The sequence below is a fragment of the Calliopsis andreniformis genome, unplaced genomic scaffold (assembly GCF_051401765.1).
Source record: "Calliopsis andreniformis isolate RMS-2024a unplaced genomic scaffold, iyCalAndr_principal scaffold0035, whole genome shotgun sequence".
NCBI classification, from domain to species: domain Eukaryota; kingdom Metazoa; phylum Arthropoda; class Insecta; order Hymenoptera; family Andrenidae; genus Calliopsis; species Calliopsis andreniformis.
In genome coordinates, this window is record NW_027480444.1 from 2,537,708 (window position 1) to 2,546,428 (window position 8,721).

Sequence of the window (8,721 nt, forward strand, 5' to 3'; positions counted from 1 at the left end):
ATTCTTCAATCCTCAATACCCAATCCTCAATCTTCAATCCTCAATCCTCAATCCTCAATTCTCAATCCTCTATCCTCAATCCTCAGACCTCAAACAGCAATAGTCAACCCTCAGTCCTCGTCCTCAATCCACAACCATCAATCCTCAATCCTCAATCTTCAATCATCAATATTCAATCTTCAGTCCTCAATCCTCAATCCTCAATCCTCAACCCTCAATCCTCAATGTTCAATCCGCAATACCCAATCCTCAATCTTCTATCCGCAATCCTCAATCCTCAATCCTCAATCCTCAATCCTCAATCCTCAATCTTCAATCCTCAATACTCAATCTTCAATCCTCAATACTCAATCCTCAATCCTCAATCCTCATTCTTCAATCCTCAACACCCAATCCTCAATCTTCAATCCTCAATCATCAATCCTCAATTCTCAATCCTCAATCCTCAATCCTCAGACCCTAAACATCAATACTCCACCCTCAGTCCTCGTCCTCAATCCACAACACTCAATCCTCGATCCTCAATCTTCAATCATCAATATTCAATCTTCAGTCCACAATCCTCAATCCTCAATACTCAATCCTCAATCCTCAATGTTCTATCCTCAATCCTCAATCCTCAATCTTAATCTTCAATCGTCAGTACGCAATCTTCAATCCTCAATCCTCAATCCTCATTCCTCAATCCTCAATCTTCAGTACTCAATACTCAATCTTCAATCCTCAATCCTCAATCCTCAATCCTCAATCCTCAGTCCTCAATCGTCAATCTTCAGTCCTCAATACTCAATCGTCAATGCTCAATCCTCAATACTCAATACTCAATCCTCATTCTTCAATCCTCAATACCCAATCCGCAATCCTCAACCCTCAATCCTCAATGTTCAATCCGCTATACCCAATCCTCAATCCTCTATCCGCAATCCTCAATCCTCAATCCACAACGCTCAATCCTCGATCCTCAATCTTCAATCATCAATATTCAATCTTCAATCCTCAATCCTCAATCCTCAATACTCAATCCTCAATCCTCAATGTTCTATCCTCGGTACGGAATCCTCAACCTTCAATCCTCAATCCTCAACCCTCAATCCTCAATCCTCAATCGTCAATCTTGAATCCTCAATACTCAATCGTCAATACTCAATCCTCAATACTCAATACTCAATCCTCATTCTTCAATCCTCAATACCCAATCCTCAATCTTCTATCCTCAATCCTCAATCCCCAATCCTCAATCCTCAATCCTCAATCCTGAATCCTCAAACCTCAATCCTCAATCCTCAATCCTCAATCTTCAATACTCAATACTCAATCTTCAATCCTCAATCATCGATCCTCAATCCTCAATCCTCAATCCTCAATCCTCAATCGTCAATCTTCAATCCTCAATCCTCAATCCTCAATCCTCTATCCTCAATCCTCAATCCTCGGTAGTCAAACCACAATCCTGAATCCTCAATCGTGAATCCTCAACCTTCAGCCCTCAGTCCTCAACAATCAGTTGTCAATCTTCAATCCTCAAGAGAATATCATCAATTCACAGTTTTCAATACTCAATACTCAATCTGCAATCTTCAAATCTCTATCCACAAACATCAATTCTCATCACTCAACCCTCAACACTCAGTCTTCAATCCTCAATCCTCAGTCCTCAATCCTCAATCCTCACTCTTCAATCCTCAATACCCAATCCTCAATCTTCAATCCTCAATCCTCAATCCTCAATTCTCAATCCTCTATCCTCAATCCTCAGACCTCAAACAGCAATAGTCAACCCTCAGTCCTCGTCCTCAATCCACAACCATCAATCCTCAATCCTCAATCTTCAATCATCAATATTCAATCTTCAGTCCTCAATCCTCAATCCTCAATCCTCAACCCTCAATCCTCAATGTTCAATCCGCAATACCCAATCCTCAATCTTCTATCCGCAATCCTCAATCCTCAATCCTCAATCCTCAATCCTCAATCCTCAATCTTCAATCCTCAATACTCAATCTTCAATCCTCAATACTCAATCCTCAATCCTCAATCCTCATTCTTCAATCCTCAACACCAAATCCTCAATCTTCAATCCTCAATCATCAATCCTTAATTCTCAATCCTCAATCCTCAATCCTCAGACCTTAAACATCAATACTCTACCCTCAGTCCTCGTCCTCAATCCACAACACTCAAACCTCGATCCTCAATCTTCAATCATCAATATTCGATCTTCAATCCTCAATCCTCTATCCTCAATACTCAATCCTCAATCCTCAATGTTCTATCCTCAATACGCAATCCTCAATCTTCAATCCTCTATCCTCAATCCTCAATCCTCAATCCTCAATCCTCAATCCTCAATCTTAATCTTCAATCGTCAGTACGCAATCTTCAATCCTCAATCCTCAATCCTCATTCATCAATCCTCAATCTTCAGTACTCAATACTCAATCTTCAATCCTCAATCCTCAATCCTCAATCCTCAATCCTCAATCCTCAGTCCTCAATCGTCAATCTTCAGTCCTCAATACTCAATCGCCAATACTCAATCCTCAATACTCAATACTCAATCCTCATTCTTCAATCCTCAATACCCAATCCTCAATCCTCAATCCTCAATCCTCAATCCTCAATCCTCAATCTTCAATCCTCAAACCTCAATCCTCAATCCTCAATCCTCATTCTTCAATCCTCAACACCCAATCCTCAATCTTCAATCCTCAATCCTCAACCCTCAATTCTCAATCCTCATTCCTCAATCCTCAGACCTCAAACATCAATACTCAACCCTCAGTCCTCGTCCTCAATCCACAACGCTCAATCCTCGATCCTCAATCTTCAATCATCAATATTCAATCTTCAATCCTCAATCCTCAATCCTCAATACTCAATCCTCAATCCTCAATGTTCTATCCTCAATACGGAATCCTCAACCTTCAATCCTCAATCCTCAATCCTCAATCCTCAATCCTCAATCGTCAATCCTCAATCCTCAATCCTCAGTCCTCAATCTTCAATCCTCAATACTCAACCTGCAATCCTCAATCCTCAGTCCTCACTCCTCAATCCTCATTCCTCAATCCTCAATACCGAATCCTCAATCTTCAATCCTCAATCCTCAATCATCAATCTTCAATCCTGAATACTCAATCTTCAATACTCAATCCTCAATCCTCAATCCTCAATCCTCAATCCTCAATCCTCAATCCTCAATCCTCAATCTTCAATCCTCAGTCCCAAATCCTCAATCTTCAATACTCACTCCTCAATCCTCAATCTTCAATCCCCAATACTCAGTATTCAATCCTCAATCCTCAATCCTCAATCCTCAATACTCAATCCTCATTCTTCAATCCTCAATACCCAATCCTCAATCTTCAATCCTCAATCCTCAATCCTCAATTCTCAATCCTCAATCCTCAATCCTCAATCCTCAATCCTCAATCCTCAATCGTCAATGTTCAATCCGCAATACCCAATACTCAATCTTCTATCCGCAATCCTCAATCCTCAATCCTCAATCCTCAATCCTCAATCCTCAATCCTCAACATTCAATCCTCAATACTCAATCTTCAATCCTCAATCCTCAATCCTCAATCCTCAATCCTCATTCTTCGATCCTCAACACCCAATCCTCAATCTTCAATCCTCAATCCTCAACCCTCAATTCTCAATCCTCATTCCTCAATCCTCAGACCTCAAACATCAATACTCAACCCTCAGTCCTCGTCCTCAATCCACAACGCTCAATCCTCGATCCTCAATCTTCAAACATCAATATTCAATCTTCAATCCTCAATCCTCAATCCTCAATCCTCAATCCTCAATACTCAATACTCAATCCTCAATCCTCAATTGTCTATCCTCAATACGCAATCCTCAATCTTCAATCCTCAACACTCAGTCCTCAATGTTCAATCCTCAATCCTCAATTCTCAATCTTCTATCCTCAATACTGAACCTTCAATCCTCAATCCTCAATCCTCAGTCCTCAATCCTCAATCCTCAATCTTAATCTTCAATCCACAGTACTCAATCTTCAATCCTCAATCCGCAATCCTCAATCCTCTATCCTCAATCTTCAATCCTCAATACTCAATCTTCAATACTCAATCCTCAATCCTCAATCCTCAATCCTCAATCCTCAATCGTCAATCTTCAATCCTCAATACTCAATCTTCAATCCTCAATCCTCAATCCTCAATCCTCAATCCTCACTCTTCAATCCTCAATACCCAATCCTCAATCTTCACTCCTCAATACTCAGTCTTCAATCCTCAATCCTCAATCCTCAACCCTCAATCCTCAATCCTCATTCTTCAATCCTCAATACCCAATCTTCAATCTTCAATCCTCAATAGTCAATCTTCAATCCTCAATCCTCAATCCTCAATACTCAATACTCAATCCTCAATCCTCAATCCTCAATCGTCAATATTCAATCCTCAATACTCAATCTTCAATCCTCAATCCTCAATACACAATACTCAACCGTCAGTCCTCGTCCTCAATCCACAACCCACAATACTCAATCCTCAATCTTCAATTCTCAATCCTCAATCCTCAATCCTCAATCCTCAATCCTCGGTCGTCAAAACCACAATCCTGAATCCTCAATCCTGAATCCTCAACCTTCAGCCCTCAGTCCTCAACAATCAGTTGTCAATCCTCAATCCTCAAGAGAATATCATCAATTCACAGTTTTCAATACTCAATACTCAATCTGCAATCTTCAAATCTCTATCCACAAACATCAATTCTCATCACTCAACCCTAAACACTCAGTATTCAATCCTCAATCCTCAGTCCTCAATCCTCAACCCTCATTCTTCAATCCTCAATACCCAATCCTCAATCTTCAATCCTCAATCCTCAATCCTCAATTCTCAATCCTCTATCCTCAATCCTCAGACCTCAAACAGCAATAGTCAACCCTCAGTCCTCGTCCTCAATCCAAAACCATCAATCCTCAATCCTCAATCTTCAATCATCAATATTCAATCTTCAGTCCTCAATCCTCAATCCTCAATCCTCAACCCTCAATCCTCAATGTTCAATCCGCAATACCCAATCCTCAATCTTCTATCCGCAATACTCAATCCTCAATCCTCAATCCTCAATCCTCAATCCTCAATCTTCAATCCTCAATACTCAATCTGCAATCCTCAATCATCAGTCCTCAATCCTCAATCCTCATTCCTCAATCCTCAATACCGAATCCTCAATCTTCAATCCTCAATCCTCAATCATCAATCTTCAATCCTGAATACTCAATCTTCAATACTCAATCCTCAATCCTCAATCCTCAATCCTCAATCCTCAATCCTCAATCTTCAATCCTCAGTCCCAAATCCTCAATCTTCAATACTCACTCCTCAATCCTCAACCTTCAATCCTCAATACTCAGTATTCAATCCTCAATCCTCAATCCTCAATCCTCAATCCTCAATCCTCATTCTTCAATCCTCAATACCCAATCCTCAATCTTCAATCCTCAATCCTCAATCCTCAAATCTCAATCCTCAATCCTCAATCCTCAATCCTCAATCCTCAATCCTCAATCCTCAATGTTCAATCCGCAATACCCAATCCTCAATCTTCTATCCGCAATCCTCAATCCTCAATCCTCAATCCTCAATCCTCAATCCTCAACCTTCAATCGTCAATACTCAATCTTCAATCCTCAATCCTCAATCCTCAATCCTCAATCCTCATTCTTCAATCCTCAACACCCAATCCTCAATCTTCAATCCTCAATCCTCAACCCTCAATTCTCAATCCTCATTCCTCAATCCTCAGACCTCAAACATCAATACTCAACCCTCAGTCCTCGTCCTCAATCCACAACGCTCAATCCTCGATCCTCAATCTTCAAACATCAATATTCAATCTTCAATCCTCAATCCTCAATCCTCAATACTCAATCCTCAATCCTCAATGTTCTATCCTCAATACGCAATCCTCAACCTTCAATCCTCAATCCTCAATCCTCAATCCTCAATCCTCAATCGTCAATCCTCAATCCTCAATCCTCAGTCCTCAATCTTCAATCCTCAATACTCAATCTGCAATCCTCAACCCTCAGTCCTCACTCCTCAATCCTCACTCTTCAATCCTCAATACCGAATCCTCAATCTGCAATCCTCAACCCTCAATCCTCAATCCTCAATCCTCAATCCTCAATCCTCAATCCTCATTCTTCAATCCTCAATACCCAATCCTCAATCTTCAATCCTCAATCCTCAACCCTCAATTCTCAATCCTCATTCCTCAATCCTCAGACCTCAAACATCAATACTCAACCCTCAGTCCTCGTCCTCAATCCACAACGCTCAATCCTCGATCCTCCATCTTCAAACATCAATATTCAATCTTCAATCCTCAATCCTCAATCCTCAATACTCAATCCTCAATCCTCAATGTTCTATCCTCAATACGCAATCCTCAACCTTCAATCCTAAATCCTCAATCCTCAATCCTCAATCCTCATTCATCGATCCTCAACACCCAATCCTCAATCTTCAATCCTCAATCCTCAATCCTCAATTCTCAATCCTCAATCCTCAATCCTCAGACCTCAAACATCAATACTCTACCCTCAGTCCTCGTCCTGAATCCACAACACTCAATCCTCGATCCTCAATATTCAATCATCAATATTCAATCTTCAATCCTCAATCCTCAATCCTCAATACTCAATCCTCAATCCTCAATACTCAATCCTCAGTCCTCAATGTTCTATCCTCAATACGCAATCCTCAGTCCTCAATCCTCAACCCTCAATCCTCTATCCTGAATCCTCAATCGTCAATCTTCAATCCTCAATACTCAATCGTCAATACTCAATACTCAATACTCAATACTCAATCCTCATTCTTCAATCCTCAATACCCAATCCTCAATCTTCAATCCTCAATCCTCAATCCTCAATCCTCAATCCTCAATCCTCAATCTTCAATCCTCGAACCTCAATCCTCAATCCTCAATCCTCAATCATCAATCCTCAATACTCAATCTTCAATCCTCAATCATCGATCCTCAATCCTCAATACTCAATCCTCAATCCTCAATCGTCAATCTTCAATCCTCAATACTCAATCTTCAATCCTCAATCCTCAATCCTCAATCCTCAATTCTCATTCTTCAATCCTCAATACCCAATCCTCAAACTTCAATCCTCAATACTCAGTCTTCAATCCTCAATCCTCAATCCTCAACCCTCAATATTCAACCCTTATTCTTCAATCCTCAATACCCAATCCTCAATGTTCAATCCTCAATCCTCAATCCTCAATCCTCAATCCTCAACACCCAATCCTCAATCTCCAATCCTCAATCCTCAACCCTCAATTCTCAATCCTCATTCCTCAATCCTCAGACCTCAAACATCAATTCTCAACCCTCAGTCCTCGTCCTCAATCCACAACGCTCAACCCTCGATCCTCAATCTTCAATCATCAATATTCAATCTTCAATCCTCAATCCTCAATCCTCAATACTCAATCCTCAATCCTCAACATTCTATCCTCAATACGCGATCCTCAATCTTCAATCCTCAACACTCAGTCCTCAATGTTCAACCCTCAATCCTCAATTCTCAATCTTCAATCCTCAATACTGAACCTTCAATCCTCAATCCTCAATCCTCAGTCCTCAATCCTCAATCCTCAATCTTAATCTTCAATCCTCAGTACTCAATCTTCAATCCTCAATCCTCAATCCTCAATCCTCTATCCTCAATCTTCAATCCTCAATACTCAATCTTCAATCCTCAATCCTCAATCCTGAATCCTCAAACCTCAATCCTCAATCCTCAATCCTCAATCTTCAATACTCAATACTCAATCTTCAATCCTCAATCATCGATCCGCAATCCTCAATCCTCAATCCGGAATCCTCAATCGTCAATCTTCAATCCTCAATCCTCAATCCTCAATCCTCTATCCTCAATCCTCAATCCTCGGTCGTCAAACCACAATCCTGAATCCTCAATCCTGAATCCTCAACCTTCAGCCCTCAGTCCTCAACAATCAGTTGTCAATCTTCAATCCTCAAGATAATATCATCAATTCACAGTTTTCAATACTCAATACTCAATCTGCAATCTTCAAATCTCTATCCACAAACATCAATTCTCATTACTCAACCCTCAACACTCAGTCTTCAATCCTCAATCCTCAGTCCTCAATCCTCAATCCTCATTCTTCAATCCTCAATACCGAATCCTCAATCTTCAATCCTCAATCCTCAATCCTCAATCCTCAATCCTCAATCGTCAATCCTCAATCCTCAATCCTCAGTCCTCAATCTTCAATCCTCAATACTCAATCTGCAATCCTCAACCCTCAGTCCTCACTCCTCAATCCTCACTCTTCAATCCTCAATACCGAATCCTCAATCTGCAATCCTCAAGCCTCAATCCTCAATCCTCAATCCTCAATCCTCAATACCCAATCCTCAGTCTTCAATCCTCAATCCTCAATCCTCAATCCTCAATCCTCAATCCCCAATCCTCAATCCTGAGTCCTCAAACCTCAATCCTGAATCCTCAATCCTGAATCCTCAATCTTCAGCCCTCAGACCTCAACAATCAGTGGTCCATCCTCAATCCTCAATAGAATATCATGATTTCACAATTTTCAATACTCAATACTCAACCTGCAATATTCAAATCTCTATCCACAAACATCAATTCTCATCACTCAACCCTCAACACTCAGTCCCCAATCCTC